The sequence below is a fragment of the Chenopodium album genome, chromosome 20 (assembly GCF_948465745.1).
Source record: "Chenopodium album chromosome 20, dcCheAlbu1.1, whole genome shotgun sequence".
NCBI classification, from domain to species: Eukaryota; Viridiplantae; Streptophyta; class Magnoliopsida; order Caryophyllales; family Amaranthaceae; genus Chenopodium; species Chenopodium album.
In genome coordinates, this window is record NC_137853.1 from 14,355,977 (window position 1) to 14,374,741 (window position 18,765).

The window sequence follows — 18,765 nt, forward strand, 5'->3', positions numbered from 1 at the left end:
AAGCTAGGCGATCTATATGATTTTTAGATAATTAAAAAAAAAAGTAAAAAAAATAGAAATCTTACCCTAAAATAAACACGCCGCCTCCTCCTCTCCTTTCTCTCTCCTCTTTCTGTCCTCTCAACTCCATTCCTCTTTCTTTCTCCTCTTTCTGTCTTCTCAACTCCATTCCACTTTGTTCTAAAAAAAAAAAAAAACTCCATTCCTCTTTCTTTCTCCCCTCATCTCCTCTCCTCTCAAACCCCAGGTTGCTAAATTTGTTTGTTGGTTTTAAAATCAAGACCATAGATCGAGTAAGAGAAGTCGTCGTCGTTTATCTCGATGCATTGAAATGAAGTGTTGCTGCTGTAAAGTTTTATGAAGATTAATCCCGTTTGTGTCCGAATTTTAGTGTTCAAATCCGTTTTTTATGTTTTTAGAGTGATTGATATGATTTTTTTTGCCCCTTTTTTGTCAATCTATGTAGGTCATAGTTTAATTCTAATTCAAACTTTTGATTTTCATTTTAAATATTCGTTTTACTTCTCATTTATTTTAGATCTGTGGGTATTTGGTTTTCATTTTTTTAAATTCTGATTTTCATCTTTTATCAATTGATTTTGGTGTTTTTTTTTTTACAAGGATTTTGGTGTTATAATTAGATTAATTTCTGATTTTTCATGTTTATGTGTGGGTTTTTGGTGCAGAATCTCTATTTTAGTGCGTTGTTAGTGGAAGCCTAGAAGGTGGTTAAGGTTGGTTGAGGCGCTGCTGTTTGGGGTAAAAATACCCCCTATATGTGGACCAATGCCACCTCGACACCTGTCCGCAAGCTCAGCGCTCAATGAGCCAATTAGAGCATGACACGTGTCACTTAATGATAGAAGGGTGAAAATGGGCTCTAAGCCCACAACCCTAGAAACCGTAAAATGATGGGAAAGCCAATCTACTTAGGTTAAATAACCTAAGAGGCACATATCCCAATGCTCTATAAATACTGATCTTTACATCAGTTTCAGGGGATCCAATTCTCTCTCCAAGGGCCATGCCCCCCACGATTACTCTCCCTTCTCTCTACTTTCTCTCTCTAAAATACATTATTTCGATCACTGACTTGATCATCGGAGGCGGACCTCCGGCCCCCCGGGGTCCGTTGTTTTGTAGGTGTCCGAGCCGCTCGAGTGTTGCATTGCGGATCTGTCTCCCGAGGGACGTACACACCCTCCATTCGGGTACGTACAAAAAACCCCAAAACATTTGGCGCCGTCTGTGGGGAGATACATCTGTAATGGCACAACGGTTGTGGATCACCGACTCAAGAGAGGAGCCTCCTTTGGGAGGCAGCAGGCGTCATGAGGCCGGATGTCAAGTACAACAGGCGTCATGAGGCTGAATGTCGAGAGTCAGGCAGCCAAAAAGGCCTGTCAGACTAAGTCATGCATCTTTTATTCTCTCAATGAAAGGCCAAAAGGCAATGTCGTTTGATCTAAGTTGGAGGATGATACATTAGGGGTGAGACGGCTAAATTGGCCAACTCCACTATTTTAAACCAACTCATTTAATGAGTTGGCCGCATGCTATGCAGCCGGATATATACAGACGGTGGCCGCATGTTACTTTATCTATATATATTCCACTAGTTTTGACAACTAATGGAAGGAGCTTATTCATCTTTGGTTAAAAAGAGAAATAAGAATTTAATGGTTTTTTAATTAAACCAACAAGGTGTTGTTATGCACTATCACATGCGGCCAAAACATCCATCCTTCACTTTACACTCAAGCAGCATTTTATTATAATGATGAGCTAGCCCACCTTATAATTTGCATGAGAGCTTGGTGGAAAAAGTTGCCAGGCGGCAATAAACTATCAAATGGGGATTAGCTACGTACTCCACTTGTTTTAATAAGGTTCCCCTTTATTATACTCATGCATTATATAGGAAGTAATAAGCAGAGAGTTTGCTAGCTTGAGTTCTCAAGCAGAAATTAATAAGAGGCGGCAGCCGTATGTAATTAACCAAGCGTCTGATGGTTATTCATTCCAAACAGCTAGCTAGCTAACTCTTCCCATTTGTAATTTTTCATATTTATATATGTGAAAGCTTTTGAAGAGTAATATCCTATTAACAAGGGTATACAAGCGGCATCATCTTGATGTCAGATCATCATCACACAAAATTATTCATATATATTGATATATGAAGAGCCGCATGCATATAGCATTTGTGGGGGAGATCGAGAGCCGCTCATTCATGAAAAATGGAGCTTCATCTCCATAGCCGGCACCTAATCATCTTGATGGCTCATCATTTAAGAATGAGCACAAGCGGCCAAGCTTCTTTCTTGTCTTAGCATACACAAGCGGCACGCGACCGTAGTCAGTCCAACTCAACTGTTATGCAGGCGGCATGGGGCAGCCTTGCTCCTATGGTGTCAGCCAGTGATTGCTAGCAACAGTGGCAGCCGGTCAGAGCCATGATCGGTGCCTCAATTAAACGGCTGCCATGGCTGCATTGCGCGTCAATTTATCCCGGCTGTAAGGGCAGCCTTACTCACCAATTAAGCCCGCCTGCAGGGGTGCCTTGTGCCTCAATTATGCCCGGCTGTGGGGTGCTTTGTTCATTCCCAAGCCCAGCCGTGAGGGCTGCTCTATGCTTCAATCAGACCCAGTCGTAGGGTCTGCTGCTTGATTGCCTCATTTATGCCCGACTGTCGTGGTTACTTTGTTCAACCTCAAATCCGGTTGAATGGTTGCTATATTACTCATCATTATTATGATTCAAAAAAAAAAAAAAAGGGAGAGCTACTCCATTATTTATTCTTGCCTTAACAAGACAGACTCGGCAATTATAACCAACCAGTAGAAGTGGTTATCAAGGATGGCAGCCGGTCTCCGTCATTAATGGTGTCAGCCGGTTACCATCATCAAGCATATCAGCCGGTCAGCATTATCAATGGTGTCAGCCCGCCTGCGTTCGATTTTAATCTTGAACAAGCGGCATGTGTGCTTGGCCTAAGTAGTAATGTCAAGGCAAACTGATTGTGAGTATCAATAGGGTCAGCCGGTTACAATCACCAATGTTATTAACCCGGCTGCAGCATTGGCTCATTGAGCTCGAACTGACTCTAAACCGGCTGGGTCGTAATCAATCAATTCATATTTTTGCACTCCATACCGCCTGGGTTGTAGCCAATTAAACCCGGCTGCAGGGGTTGCTTTGAGCAACCTCAAAGCCGGCTGCCAAGGTTGTTTTGTTCAATCTCAAAAACGGCTGTGATGTGAGCTTGCAATGACAGATAAATTGCAATCATTATTATGATTACGAAAAAAAAAAAAAAAAAAAAAAAAAAATATTATGAGCTTAGTCAAAGGGCAACTAAGCCAAATAAAGCTACAAACTGCTGCTTTGTTTCTTCATTAAAACCGGCTGCATGGCTGCTATGTTCATCATTGCTCAAGCCTATTTGCTTACATGAAATATTGGGTTGTCATGAAAATTATCAATAAAATGCTTTGCATAATTGATAATACCAGGCGGTTGCTTTTGACAGCTAGCTTGTTTATTAATTCACAAAGCTTAATCTACTACTATTTCAATATTAACTAGTGGAACAAGCTTGTCTATTATTTTATTCATCTTCCTTTTGCAACATAGGAGCTGGTATGGATGATGGAAAAGCCGCATGTACAAGCTAGCCTTATTTTTTCATCTCCCATCTACAAGCGGCATTCTCAATAATTTACGAGATCCGTCTGTATATGTGTTGAAGCCGGATGTATAAATAATTATCAAATCGGCAGACGACACTTGATCATTGTTCATCAATGAAGCCCGGATGAGGGGCTGCTGCCTGCCTTGATTAAGTCCGGTTGTGGGGCTTTTTCTTGCCTCGATAAAGCCGGCTGCCATGGCTGTTTTGTTCAAGCTCAAAGGTGGCTGCCATGGCTGTTTTGTTCTTCAATCAAGGCCGGTTGTATGTGCTGTAGGGGCTGCTTTGTTTAAGTTGTTGGCATTACAAATTACTCGATGTATGCGGCTGTGGCTATATGTATGCCGTTTAAGTAGTGAGCAAGCAATCTCTAATTATTTACTTGAGTTCAAGAGCTTGGCTTTCAAGATTGTTCTAGCAGCGAACTTCAACTCCATATCTCATTGGTTGAGCTCACTCAGTCGGTAATCATGGAACCGCTCGACCTCCAATCTGATGCAAAGAAGCTCACCTTGAGAGAGCAGCCGCACCTACCGAATGTAGGGGCTGCTCTGCTCATCTATCCATCTCGGCTGTGGGCTGCTTCTTGTCTCAATTAAGCCCGGCTGCACTCAAACGGCTCTAAAGCCAATTTGGATGCGTTGTCTTATGTGAGCAGGGGCTACTATGTTCATCATTATTATGCAAAATAACCGCCTTTGTAATCAATGATCAAAATCATTCTTCAAGCTCAGTCGCTTGACATCTCAAAGCCGACTAACCTTCGAGAACTTGTGTTCAAGCGTGTATAAGCTAGCACAGGCGGCAAATTAAGTTCAAAGCAGGCGGCATGAAATGACAAGTGCCGCATGGCACTACAATAAGGATCTTGCGATGTCTCCGGCTCCGATTCTTAAGCTTTCAAAGCAATTCAATGACGCACCAAGCATTTGAATATTGGAGGTAACCTTATAATATGATTGTATTCCCTCCGATAATATTAATGCATTAAGATAGTAATGATAGTCTTCATTATTATTGTTATAATTTTTATTATTGATTCATTGATTGAATTTTAATATAATCTGACGGACCGTCCAAACTCCAATGATAAATTAACGTCCAAGTGACGTGAGGCCAATGGCCGGATAATAAACTAAGTTTGAAACTTAATAGCTAAATTAACGTCCTAGAGACGTGAGGCCAAGGGCCGGATAATAAACTATGTTTGAAACTTAGTAACTAAATTAACGTCCTAGAGACGTGAGGCCAAGGGCCGGATAATAAACTAAGTTTGAAACTCAGTATCAAATTCAACGTCCAAGTGACATGCGGCCAATGGCCAGATAATTAAGCTAAGCACAAAACCGCTTAGTGGCTATACAGCCGGTCTCAACCTAGACCAGAGGCCAATGGCCGGATGGCTGCTTTTTTCACAAATTCGTCTGTCCCAACATGGACAAAGGCGTCCGGCGACACCCCTACGGGTGCAATCGTCGCAGAGAGAAGCCAACCTGCTTACTCTACGTACCAATGCAGGCGGCCACAATTGGACGGCTGAATCAGCCATCCATAGCCGTCTGACCTGAGCAATCTACGGAACGACCAAGTTTCTACAACCGGATGTCCAAAAGACATCAGTCGGTGACCGACCGAAGTTCTAACTTAGATAACCTTTTGAAATTATACAAGTCCTCCCAATGGGGTAAAAGGACATTAAAAGTATAATCGGATTACAAACACCTCATGCGGCCATTTGCCTCCTGCCCTGTGAAAAGTGAGGCGGCCATTTGCCTCCTGCCCTATGAAAAGTCAGACGGCCATTTGCCTCCTGCCCCCAGGCGGCATTCGCTTCCTGCCCTATGAAAAGTCAGGCGGCCATTTGCCTCCTGCCCTATGAAAAGTCAGGCGGCCATTTGCCTCCTGCCCTATGAAAAGTCAGACGGCCATTTGCCTCCTGCCCCCAGGCGGCATTCGCTTCCTGCCCTATGAAAAGTCAGGCGGCCATTTGCCTCCTGCCCTGTGAAAAGTCTGGCGGCCATTTGCCTCCTGCCCTATGAAAAGTCAGGCGGCCATTTGCCTCCTGCCTGTGAAAAGTCAGGCGGCCATTTGCCTCATGCCCTATGAAAAGTCAGACGGCCATTTGCCTCCTGCCCCCAGGCGGTATTCGCTTCTTGCCCTATGAAAAGTCAGGCGGCCATTTGCCTCCTGCCCTGTGAAAAGTCAGGCGGCCATTTGCCTCCTGCCCTATGAAAAGTCAGGCGGCCATTTGCCTCCTGCCCTGTGAAAAGTCAGGCGGCCATTTGCCTCCTGCCCTGTGAAAAGTCAGGCGGCCATTTGCCTCCTGCCCCCAGGCGGCATTCGCTTCCTGCCCTATGAAAAGTCAGGCGGCCATTTGCCTCCTGCCCCCAGGCGGCCATTTGCCTCCTGCCTTATGGGATGTCAAACGTCTCACAAATATTCTAAGTCACCCAAAGGTCATATCACCACCATAGTGGGGCTAAAAGAAATAAAAGTCGTCATCTGTCTAGTTCAGGCGGCAATCATTATTATGATTGATTAACTTAGAAAATATCATACCCTTTAAGGTATCAAATTTTCCAAGTTAATCAAATCTCTCTTTTGTTGAACTAGACATATGCCGCCCATAGAGCTTTTGAACAAGCGGATAATAAAGCCTTGATTTCGAAAGGAGTAACTTCTCTTAAAAGAGAAATTACCCCTTTTGAGGGGCTAATGTTTGGGGTAAAAATACCGCCTATATGTGGACCAATGCCACCTCGACACCTGTCCGCAAGCTCAGCGCTCAATGAGCCAATTAGAGCATGACACGTGTCACTTAATGATAGAAGGGTGAAAATGGGCTCTAAGCCCACAACCCTAGAAACCGTAAAATGATGGGAAAGCCAATCTACTTAGGTTAAATAACCTAAGAGGCACATATCCCAATGCTCTATAAATACTGATCTTTACATCAGTTTCAGGGGATCCAATTCTCTCTCCAAGGGCCATGCCCCCCACGATTACTCTCCCTTCTCTCTACTTTCTCTCTCTTAAATACATTATTTCGATCACTGACTTGATCATCGGAGGCGGACCTCCGGCCCCCCGGGGTCCGTTGTTTTGCAGGTGTCCGGGCCGCTCGAGTGTTGCATTGCGGATCTGTCTCCCGAGGGACGTACACACCCTCCATTCGGGTACGTACAAAAAACCCCAAAACAGCTGCGGTGGTTCTGTGGTTGAGGTTGGTGGAGGCACTGCGGTGGTTTCGTGGTTAAAACGGTTTCGACTTTCGACAACAGTTTAAGTTTGTGCACTGCTATACATGTTAGCACATTGATAATTATTTTGTAATTAATTATAGAGAAATCATAATGTAAATTTTTTTTTTAAGAAATTTAGTTGTTAGGGTGTTTTAGTTATTAGCTACTTCGGATGAATTATTATTATTATTATTATTATTATTATTATATATAATAATAATAATAATAATAATAATAATAATTTTTTTTTATTAAAAAAGTGAGGAATAGAGAGCGCCTATCTATGATAGGCGTTCTGTTTTTATGTAGCTAGAGAGCGCCTATGCGAAGTTGAGCGCTCTATTTTCCTAGTTTTTTATTTACTTTTTATATAAAATATGAAGCGCCTATCTTAGATAGGCGCTCTGTATTGTGTTACATATAGATCGCCTCTTTGAGGCGTTCTATAGACTTTATAGGGCACCCCCTCAGAGGAGCGCCCTATAGGCGATCTATATTGGTTGTTTTAGGCGCTCTATATTCCCTATTTTGTGGTAGTGATTGGACGCTTGCCCTTATCTTTGGCAGCGTCCGCCTCATTTCCCGAAGGAGGGGCGTTGCGAATAGGCAGGTCGGACGGTTCCCTAATAGAGATACCCGTCCTAGGTCTGTCCACTCCGCCCAGTTGGAGCAGAGGTTGAGAGGAAGAGGGGACGGACGAACCAGCAGCGTCCGCCCCAGATCGAGTAGGATGGTCTTGGCAGGCAACCAGCTCGGCCTCATCCATGACACAGCTGGCAAACTGAGGGAACCTAAGTTCCGGGATTGGAGCGGACGAGGCGCCCTGAGCTTGTTGGAGCTCCTCGAAAGAAGAAGTAACCTCCACGGCCAAGTGATGGGAGCCCGTGGAGGCGGTTGTTGTCTGAATGGTGGAGGTAGTGTCCACCTCCATGGTGCTAGGGTTACTAGGGTCATAAGGGACCCTAGGATGAACCAGACTTCCGTCTGGGTTCTTGGCCGCATGACGCTCGCGCGTACGCATTGTTCTAGCCATTGCCTGTTGGGACAGAGAAGAATAAGTGGGGGTGAGTATGTACGCACTAGACATAAACTCACTCCAAGGAGGAGACAACTCTTCTCCGTCCACTCTAGACTCCTCAGTCCCACGCGAACGGCCGGCCTCATGAGGAGAGTCGGACGAAGCCGAGTATGGATCCAGAATTGAAGTAAAAGAAAGAAAAACAAGTAAAAGTAAAAGAGAAAATGTAGACGGCCTACCTATGTACGTTCTGAATACTTTGAAGGTGGTGGTGAAGTTCTTGAAGATTGACCGGAAAACTCAAAAAATGCCCGGAAAACTCAAACTCACGGCGGCGCCCTTGAAGATTAAGGAAAAAATTACTTTCTCTCACTAGAACGCTCTGACTTCTCTCTAGAATTCACAATTGGGTAAAGTGTGAAAATGAGAATTCACCTCCCATATTTATATAATGAACTCATGGGGGCAAAATGGTAAAACCATCTTTCCCGCCTAAACATTCAAACGGTCATTTCTTGAGAAATTACTCGAAGAAAGGGACAGAACGACGTTAGGGTTCTGTTAACTTGTGGAAAAATCAGACGGACAATTGACGGCGGCACGTCAAAGTGAGTTGAAATGGGTTAAGTCACAAATTCAAGAGTTTTACACCTTCAACACTTAGTCTCCAAAACTTGAGAATATCTAAGAGAAAAATGCATCCGCCCAGTTCTCAGATGTTTAGTCCAAAAGGAAAAATTCAGACGTACGCAGCATGATTAACGAGCCAGAGAGTACGTCTGAAATCATGGAAGCCCAATCTATCTCAAAAAATATGTGGCCGCTCGGGGTAGTTAGGAGATAAGCTCCTCCCAGAGTATCAGAACGTCCAGCCCCATTGCTGTGGCCGCTCTGGGTAGTTAGGAGATAAGCTCCTCCCAGAGCATCAGGACGTCCAGCCCCATTGTTGTGGCCGCTCTGGGTAGTTAGGAGATAAGCTCCTCCCAGAGCATCAGAACGTCCAGCCCCATTGATGTGGCCGCTCTGGGTAGTTTGGAGATAACCTCCTCCCAGAGCATCAGGACGTCTAGCCCCATTGCTGTGGCCGCTCTGGGTAGTTAGGAGATAAGCTCCTCCTAGAGTATCAGAACATCCAACCCCATTGTTGTGGCCGCTCTGGGTAGTTAGGAGATAAGCTCCTCCCAGAGCATCAGGACGTCCAGCCCCACTTTTGTGGACGTCCCGATGGGTTAGGAGATAAACTCCTCCCAAAGTATATGGACGTCCAAATGAACCTAGAGGTTAAGCCTCTCTCAGAGTACGAGAACGTCCAGTACAAAGTATGGACGTCCAAATGAGCAAGAAGACAAGCTCACTCCAGACTACGAGGGCGTCCAGAACGAAATATATGGACGTCCGGGTAGCAAAAAGAGCCTTGAATCAAAAGTATATGGACGTCCAGGGCAGATGGGAGGTAAACCCAACCCAGAGTACCAGGATGTCCAGAATGCAAGATCAGAGGAGGCGGCCAGTAAGTGTACGAGCCACCCCCTCTGAGGGGCAAATGTTTAGGGTAAAAATACCCCAAGTACGTGGCCCAATCTCATAGTGACACGTGGCCCAGTAAGAAGGCGACACGTGGCCCTATGAGAGTGTGACACGTGTACACCTGACAGGGTGACACATGTCAACCATCTTTAAATACCCAAATACAACATCAGAAAGAGAAAAAAGGCCCTGATGACCTCAGGCCCAAATTCCGAGAAACCCTTGAAAGCCGTAAAACGTCGCCCCCCATGGCACGTGGCGACCTCTGATTGCGCAGCCAATCATGTCACGAAAGTCTAGGGCATAAACCCTAGAGGGGCACATGTTCCCACCCCTGTAAATACCCCAATCATTTATGATGGGAGGGGTGGATGGTGACATAACATAAATATAGAGCACTAAAAGCTCCAACTTCTCTCTACTTTCTCTCTAGCCTTTTCCGGTTTCCGATCACTAACTTGATCGTCGGAGGCGAATATTCCGATCACCGAAATATTCGTTGTTTTGCAGGTGTCCAAGTCTCATTGTCAGCAGAGCGTGACCAGTATCCGAGGAAATCACAAAAAATCCCGAAACAGTTTCTATAAAAGGTGGAGTCTTGTATCATTAACTTATATTTTTCTTCTTCTAATACATATTAAAAAAAATGGCTGATATCTACGCAAATAAGGAAAAATGTTCTGTTAATGTCAGACCAATTCATCGGCTCAGTATGGTAAATACATTATACATTAAGTTTCAAATTTATACATTTGTTTTGTGTTTTTGTTTGTTTTGTGTTTTAGTAAAAATTTAATGATTTCATTCTTTTTTATTTTATTTCAGCCTCTTCCTGGAGAATGGAGAACCTTTCTTTTAAGATTTAGTAATCCTGTTAGAGTCTACTGTGAGAATAATGGCAAACAACGCAGATTTTGGAAAGTAAGAGTGGTAAGCGTACCACAAGATACAGGAGGATGTGGTGGTATTTTGATTGATCGTGCATGGGAAAACTTCATAACAACTAACAACATTGTTCCTGGAGACAGACTTGATATTTACCATGATCATGATTCCATTTACATTAGAGTTTTTAATGCTGATGGTACTGAAAGGCTTCCTACTGAAGCAGAAAATGGTACTAATGTATAAGTTTTTTTTTTTTTATTAAGATTATGTTTGTAATAAATATGATTTTATATCAGAAATAATAATATTTGTATCAAATATTAAATTATGTTTTTCAGAAATAAATTTAGTCAGTAGTTGATTTTAGTCAGAAATTAGATATATTTTGCTATGAATAAAATTTATTTTATTAGAAATTTGATTGTTCATCATCGTCGGGAATTAGATTATTTTTGTCATTTATTAGTTTTGTTTTGTCAGGAATTAAATTATGTATGTTAGGTATTAAAATATGTTGATCAGGAATTAAATCGAATATATCAGGAATTAGATTGAATATATCAGGAATAAAATTGTTTCAATCAGAAATTAGATTGAATATATCAGGAATAAGATTATCTTCTTCATGTATTATATTCTTTAGGTTAGGTATTACATTATTTAGGTCAGGAATTAAATTATTTTGATCAGGAATAATATTATCATGGCAAGGTATTATATTCTTTAAGTCAGGTGTTACAATTTTATGTTAGGAAATTATTTTTTTCAGGAATTAAAATATTTGGATCAGGAATAATGATATTTTTATTTTATAGTAAATAAACAAGTAATAAATTTTAAAATAACAAAGTATGTACGTACCTGATTCATTCTCATCCGATATCCTTGATTTAGCAAGCTTAGTCCAACGTTCCAGAATGTATCTCTCTGGTATAGCATGTATGCTGTACATTTGCATTATCTTGAGGATGTAAAAGTAGAGCAATCCAGTCTCTGTGAAGCACATACAAGAACACATAAACTCATGGTTTTGAGTGTAATATATGACTTGATAGGTGTGCTTATAATCTTCATCAAGAGAAACATCAAAGAATTTGACATATTGCATTGAAGTGGCCTTTACTCTTGCATATGCTCCTAGACTTGTATCAAATTCCAACTTAAAATCCTTGTATAAGTTTAGAGTATAAACTTCAGCTACATGTTTTAATATTTGTGTTGTTGTTCTTGGTTTCTCAGTAGTACATCTGAAGTTGTCACTCTTTTTAGTGCTTCTCCATCTTTTCACAGTAGCTTCAAATATGTAAAAGAACTCCAAAAGCTTAGTGTTTCTGTTGGCCTTAAATGAAACTGCTCTGTTTGTTACTTCTACTCTTTGAGATGAAAGAATTCCAGCTGAGAAAATATCCTTGCTCAATGCTGTGCACCATTTATCTCGTAGACTGAATAACCTGTCAAACCATTCCTTTTTTTTTTTTTTTCCTAATCCATGTTTTTCAACCATCTCGTGCCAGCAATCTTCAAATTCAGATTCTGAATCACAGCCACTTAAGCATTTGTGAAACATATTTTTGAATTCAAGATTGGTTTCTAGAGTTCCAAAGTGTGACACAAAATTCTTTTGCAAATGCCATAGACATAGTCTATGTCTTTAATTTGGGCAAACCTGCATAAAGAATTAAATTACTTTAGCAAGGATTTTATATTTTTCAGTTAGAAATTAAATATGATTATTATAATCAGGAATCAGATTACTTTAGTCGGGAATTAGATTACTTTAGTCTGGTATTAGATAAAGTATGTAAGATATTGGTATATTTTTGTCAGGCATAACAATATAAGAGTCAGAAATTAACATATTTTAGTCAGATATTACTCAGATTACCACCCAAATTAATTTTCCATTGGAATTCTGTCATGTGACCCCCAGTCAACGGCTAAAAAACGGCTGGTTTTTGCCTTCTAATTTAATAGTTTTCCCTCCCCGATTTTTCCTATAAATCATTGCCACTAACACAATTTGCCATCCCACCTTCAATTTCATCACAAATTCCACAAATTAGAGCTCAATTGTAACTGCAGAAGCAACCCTAACTGCGACAAAAAATCTTTTTGCTTCAGGTAACCTCTTTTTCTATAAAAATTAGGGTTCTTGTCTCAATTTAATTGGGGGAATTTGGGTGCTTAATTTATGTAGGGTATTAGGTTATTTACTAGTGTTGAATTGGGTTTCTGTTATAGTGTGTGCTTGAATTTAAAATAATTTTTGTGAATTTGTAGCTACTAATTCTTGGGATTGTTAGAATTGATTGGAACTAGTTTTAAGCTTTTGTTGTTTATTTGTTGTTGGAATTGTTATCGCATAAATGGAGGAGAATAAGGTGATTCTCATATTTAAGTATTTAAGTGTTGTTATTGACATTGAATATGAGATTGGCAAAAATAACTTGCAAGATACAACAATAGCATTTGAAGATCAACTTCGTGATATGGATGATCCAGTAGAAGGATCAATTGACCTCTTGTACCTCGTATTTCAGTATATTTATAAGTGAAAGTATAGGACCTTAGAGGATGATGGTGATGTATTCAAGATGATTAGGAGGTTACCTAATCAAAACATATACAACATACATGTGGGGAGCACAGATGACCCTGGTTTTTTGGCTGACTGTATCATTGAGTACAGGATGAAGCAAAATCGGACTTGGCCACCCCCAGGCTATCCTCATTATGGTGGCCAACCACCACAGTGAATAGGTCTGCATGAGTAAGATGTGTACTACCTCCGTTACTGGTTATCTGCAACTTTGAAATTTTTTATATCTCACAAATAATACCTCAAAGTTGCAGATAACCATTAACGGAGGTAGTATAATTCGTGGTTTGTTGGATGTTGTTGCATAAACTAACATCTTTTATTGTTATTGCAGGTTAGAAGATGTCTTGGAATAACTCATCTCCCACAAACAAGAAGAAATGCAGATCATAAGATGTCTTGAAATATGATTATTATAATCAGGATTTAGGTTTTATTAGTCAGGAATTAGCATATTTTGGTCTGATATTAGATAAATTATGTAAGGTATTAGTATATTTTTGTCAGGCATAACAATATTAAAGTAAAAAATTAGCATATTTTAGTCAGATATTAGATAATTTATGTCAGGTATAAAAATATTTTGGTCAGGAATTAAATAGTCTTATAGTTCACTAAGCGTGACTATGAATACTCAGTGTTTTGGGTAAAGATATTTAGAATCAAGATATTTACTTTGAATTTTGGATAAGGACAAAAAAAATGTAATAATAAGAAATAGAAATATATTTAAAAAGTATTTTTTTAATATTTTTTATTTGTCTATAAAACCATTATTTTCTCACACATTTTGTATGGTTTTGTTCTTGGTATATTCTCTCTCCTAAAATAAGCTCTTTTTTTCTGTATTGCTCAAATATGCAAAACAATTCTCAGTCTTCTACTTCATCAAACAATCCAGAAAAAAATGTAATTGATAACTTGAAAAAAAAATTTAAATGATATGTTGAAAAGGAGAGATAGAGTGAAGGATGGACTGATGAAGCTCTATGAAAAAGTGGAAAAGAATGAAATCGAAGAACTGAGGAAGAGAAAGAGAGTATAAGAGAAATGCCAGGAAGCACACAACAAAAAACAGAAAGAAGAAGATCAACAAAAGAAGGAAGAGAAAGAACAAAAAGAAGATCAAAAGAAAAAACAAGTTAAAAATTTCAAGAAGAACAAGAAGAAGATTAAGATTCTAGGGTTTTTTCTTTTTCTTTTTTTTTCTGTTAAGTTTTAAGCTCAATCAATATCATTAAAATATATGGATAAAATGATATGTAATAATTAAAATTTACTAATACATTATGTTTCTTTATTTGCTGATGTGATTATCAAAAACTTTTGTTTTGTTTTTTATTCAGGTATTGGTTTTATTTTTCATGAATTAATTATGATAGTCAGGCTTGAATAATTTTTCGTCAGGAATTATATTACTTTAGTCACGAATTTGATTTAATTTGTCATGTAGCTATTTATTTTTTTCAGAAGTAAGATATATTATCTCAATCAGGAATAAATGTTCAAGTCAGAAATTAGATAAATTAAAAAGGAATAAGAATATTTTACTCAGGAATTATAACATTTTGGTCAGAAATTGACTTAAAATGAAATCAAATACATTTTTAATTAGTAATGAGATAATTTCGTGCAGGTATTAGAATACTTATGTCAGGATTAAGGATGTTGCTATCATGAATAAGATTCTGTTAATTAGGATTAAATAATTTGAAGTCATTAATATATCTTAGTCAGTCATTGCATTTTTTTTCTCATGAATAATATTATTTTAGTCAGGAATTAGGTTGCATTAAATTATAGAATACATATATTATGATGCTAAAACATATATTATTAGTCAGGAATTAAATAGTTCTTAGAAGTCAAAACAGGTGTAAGATATATGTCAGGAATTAGATAATTTATGTCAGGTATTGATCTATTTTTATCAGTTATTAAAATATTTTAATCAGGAAACCATATATTATGAAGACAAAAATGCTTACCTCTGGTATGGCGGTACTCATTGCAAGATCCTGATTAGTGAAGATTGATTTTGATTCTATTCCACACATTGACTTTTTGAAAATTGAAAGAAGCCAAACAAATGTTTTAGTCTTTTCATTAGTTATGAATGCACATCCAAACATTGTTGTTCTCCAGTTATTATTTATACCAACAAATGGTGCACATATCAACCCATATTTGTTTGTTCTGTATGTTGTATCGAAGATTAAAACATCACCATAGGCTTTGATATCTTCAAGCATTTGAGAGTCACGCCAAAAATAGCTCACCACATTATTTTCTTCTCCAAATTTCAGTCTATAAAAGAATGAAGGATCATTATCTGCTCTTTCTTGAAGGGTATCTAATACATTCGGCATGTCTCCACCTTCAACCATACTCATTTTCACCCTTGATACATAGTTAAGGTGGTCTCTCTTAGTATGACTTACACATTCTTCTCCTCCAGCTTCATTGCTTATATAATTGTAAGCATGCATTAGTTTAATACCACTTTCAACCATGCTCTCAATTAGTTCACCCATTGGAGTTGATATTTTCCTTTCTGATCTTAGATGATGTCGTTGAACTGCTATTACCAATTCATGATTATGTTCCAACTCATGTGTAAGAGCAACAAAATTTCCTTCTTTGTTTTTCTTGAAACGAATATGAGCTTTGCATCCAGTTCTTGTCTCGTTTACCTCCCTTTCTTTTCTCTTTTTTTCATCAGTTTTACCCAATATGGGTATTTCCACTGAATTTTGTTCACCTGCTATCTTCATTTTACCCTTCGTATGTATGTCCTTCCTTAGAGCATCCAAAATAAAACTCATACAATTTATCATTGGTATCTCTTCTCTTTATTGATTTCCTGACGCTGAAACCAACAGATCTTGAATGAGCTTTGTGTAAAAAAAAAATCCATCATTGTAGTCTGATTCTGTATAACCTGCTAGACATCTACTTATGTTTTCACCCTTGTCATATTTGTAATAATCTGCAACAAAAGTAAATTTAAATCATATCATACTTTATATTTATTAGGAATTACAATACTATAGACAGTATTAAATATTTTTTAAATTTATAATACTCAGGAATTAGCATGTCTTAGTCAGGAATTAGATTATTTACACCATGAACTACAATATATTAGTCAGGAAATAAATTATCTCAGTCAGGAATTAGATTATTTAGATATGGAATTACAATATAGTAGTCAGGAAACAGATAATAATAGTCAGGAATTATATAGGAGTTAAAAAGGAAATAGATAATATTAGTCAGGAAATAGATAATGATAGTCAGTTTTAAGATAATAATAGTCAGTTTTATTATAACATACAGAAATTAGATTTTTTTATCCAGACAGAAATACATTGAAATTGTCAGGAATTAGATTATTTTCACAAAATACCATATTATGTTTCTTAGGAAATAGGTTCTATTAGTCTAGAAATATATTGTTTCTGTCAGAAATTAGACTATATTGTTTCTGTCAGGAATAATATTGTTTAGATCAGGAATTACAATATATTAGTCAGGAATTAAATCATCTCAGTCAGGTTTAGGATAATATTAGTCAGGAAACAGTTAATAATAGTCAGGAATTATATAGGAGTTGAAAAGGAAATAGATAATATTAGTCATGAAATAGATAATGATAGTCAGTTTTAAGATAATAATAGTCAGTTATATTATAGCATACATGAATTAGATTTTTTTATCCAATCAGAAATACATTGAAATTGTCAGGAATTAGATAATTTTCAGAAGATACCATATTATTTTTCTTAGGAAATAGGTTCTATTAGTCGGGAAATATATTGTTTCTATCAGAAATTAGACTATATTAAATAAATTTTCTACAATTACATCATTAAATTACAAAGCATTTAATTATCAGTATATAATAATTTTACAGAGCATTTAATTATCAATATACCTATTATATTTGCAGCATCTTCATCTCTTTCTTCATCATCTCTTTCTTCATTGATGTTGTCCTCTATAATTACATTATCTGCCGCATTCATCATTAGTATTAGTATATTTGAATTTCACTCTAAAATTATCAAAAAAAATGGATTCAAATTTAAATTAATTTTCTGTGACATCTTATATATACAATTCAAATTAAAATAGCTTTGCATGCAAATTATAATTCAAAATTAAATACGATCGAAAAATAAATTAGCCTTGATTGCAAATTATTAGTCAAAATTAAATGCTATTGGAATATAAATTAGCCTTGATTTCAAATTATAAATCGAAATTAACTATGATCTGAAATTAGATTAGCGTTGATTGCAAATAATAAGTCGAAATTAACTCGAATTTAAATACGATCTAATATTAAATCGAAATAAAATACGATCTGAAATTCAATTTGCCTTGCATGCAAATTATCAGTTGAAATTCATGTTACAAATTCACTATGACATTTAATCAAATATGATTTGAAATTAAATACAATCTGATATTATGAACTAAATTGTACCTTTTTCAGCTGTAATTGAGCTACAAATTGATTCTATTGGTGAATCAGATTCTCCTTCAATCATAATTATGTTGTTTGATTTCTCCATTTTTTTGATTTGAATTGTTTGAAATTTGAAGATTTGAATGCTCTAAAATTTGAGGAAATGAAGTCGTTGAAATTTGATGAAATGAAAGCGTTCGAAATTTTAAGTGAATGACGACGCTCGAAATTTTAGGAAAATGATGAAAATGAAAAAATTCAGACATCTTATAAAATGGCACGCGGGCTTTGGTCGGGTTTATCAGGCCCACACCTTTTTGATTAAGGTGTCCGGTCTCACGTGAGTCCTGTCTCACACAAAACGTTTTGTTAATTTGGAGGGATAACTTCATATTTTATCGCCCTCCTAACCCTCCTTCTAATCCCCATCCCTCTAAACAAACAAAAGACTTCTCAAATCCCTCCCCCTCTTCTACCCCTCTAAACGAACACCCTCTTGAATAAATGAACATTTTACTTGATTGCACAAGTACAACACACACATTATTAAAAACTTCTTAGTACGGAAGTTTCCTAAAAAAAAACTTTTCTTAGTATGAAGTACACATTCAAAATCATTTTGGACTCAATAATTCACAACAAACCAACAGAGCAAGATTTTAAAGGCCTAAAGGAGACATAATCCCTCCGTTCCACAATGATGTTCTTGTTTTGAATCTTTGACTTTTTTAAGAAAGAGAGAATCTTCTAATTTTCTCTTATTCTATAAGAATAAAAATATGTGGGATCTAGTTTGATTCATCTTGATGAGTAGCTTATTAATATCTAACTTTTATAATTTTTTCTAGTGTGAGATTAAAGATATTTTCGGTCAAAGTTGGGTAAAAATTTGCATCGATTTACGAAACAGGAACATCATTTTGAAACAGAGGGAGTACTATATAGGGGCGTGGCCCACAATTTTGACAGAGTGCAAAATGCGCACGACTACAGCTGTCAATTTGAATATTCAACTCAAGTTTGGATCATGTCAAATTAGGTCTCAAATCAAATCAAGATTAAGTTATGTCGGGTCAATCTAGCCTTAAATTAGGTTTAGGTTCCGGCCAGGTCAATTTCGCTTCAAGTTATTCCGGGTCATTCACCCTTTCGGGTATAGGTCAGGTTCGATTCGAGTCAAATTCAAATTAGGTTCAATTTCATGTTCGGGTTTTGTTGAATCGGGTTTAGGCGGGTAAATAGATGGTATATTCGGGTTCGGGTTAGGCTTGGGTCAGATAATATTTGATCGGGTAATCATAAAGTTGAATCATTCTTGATTTTTT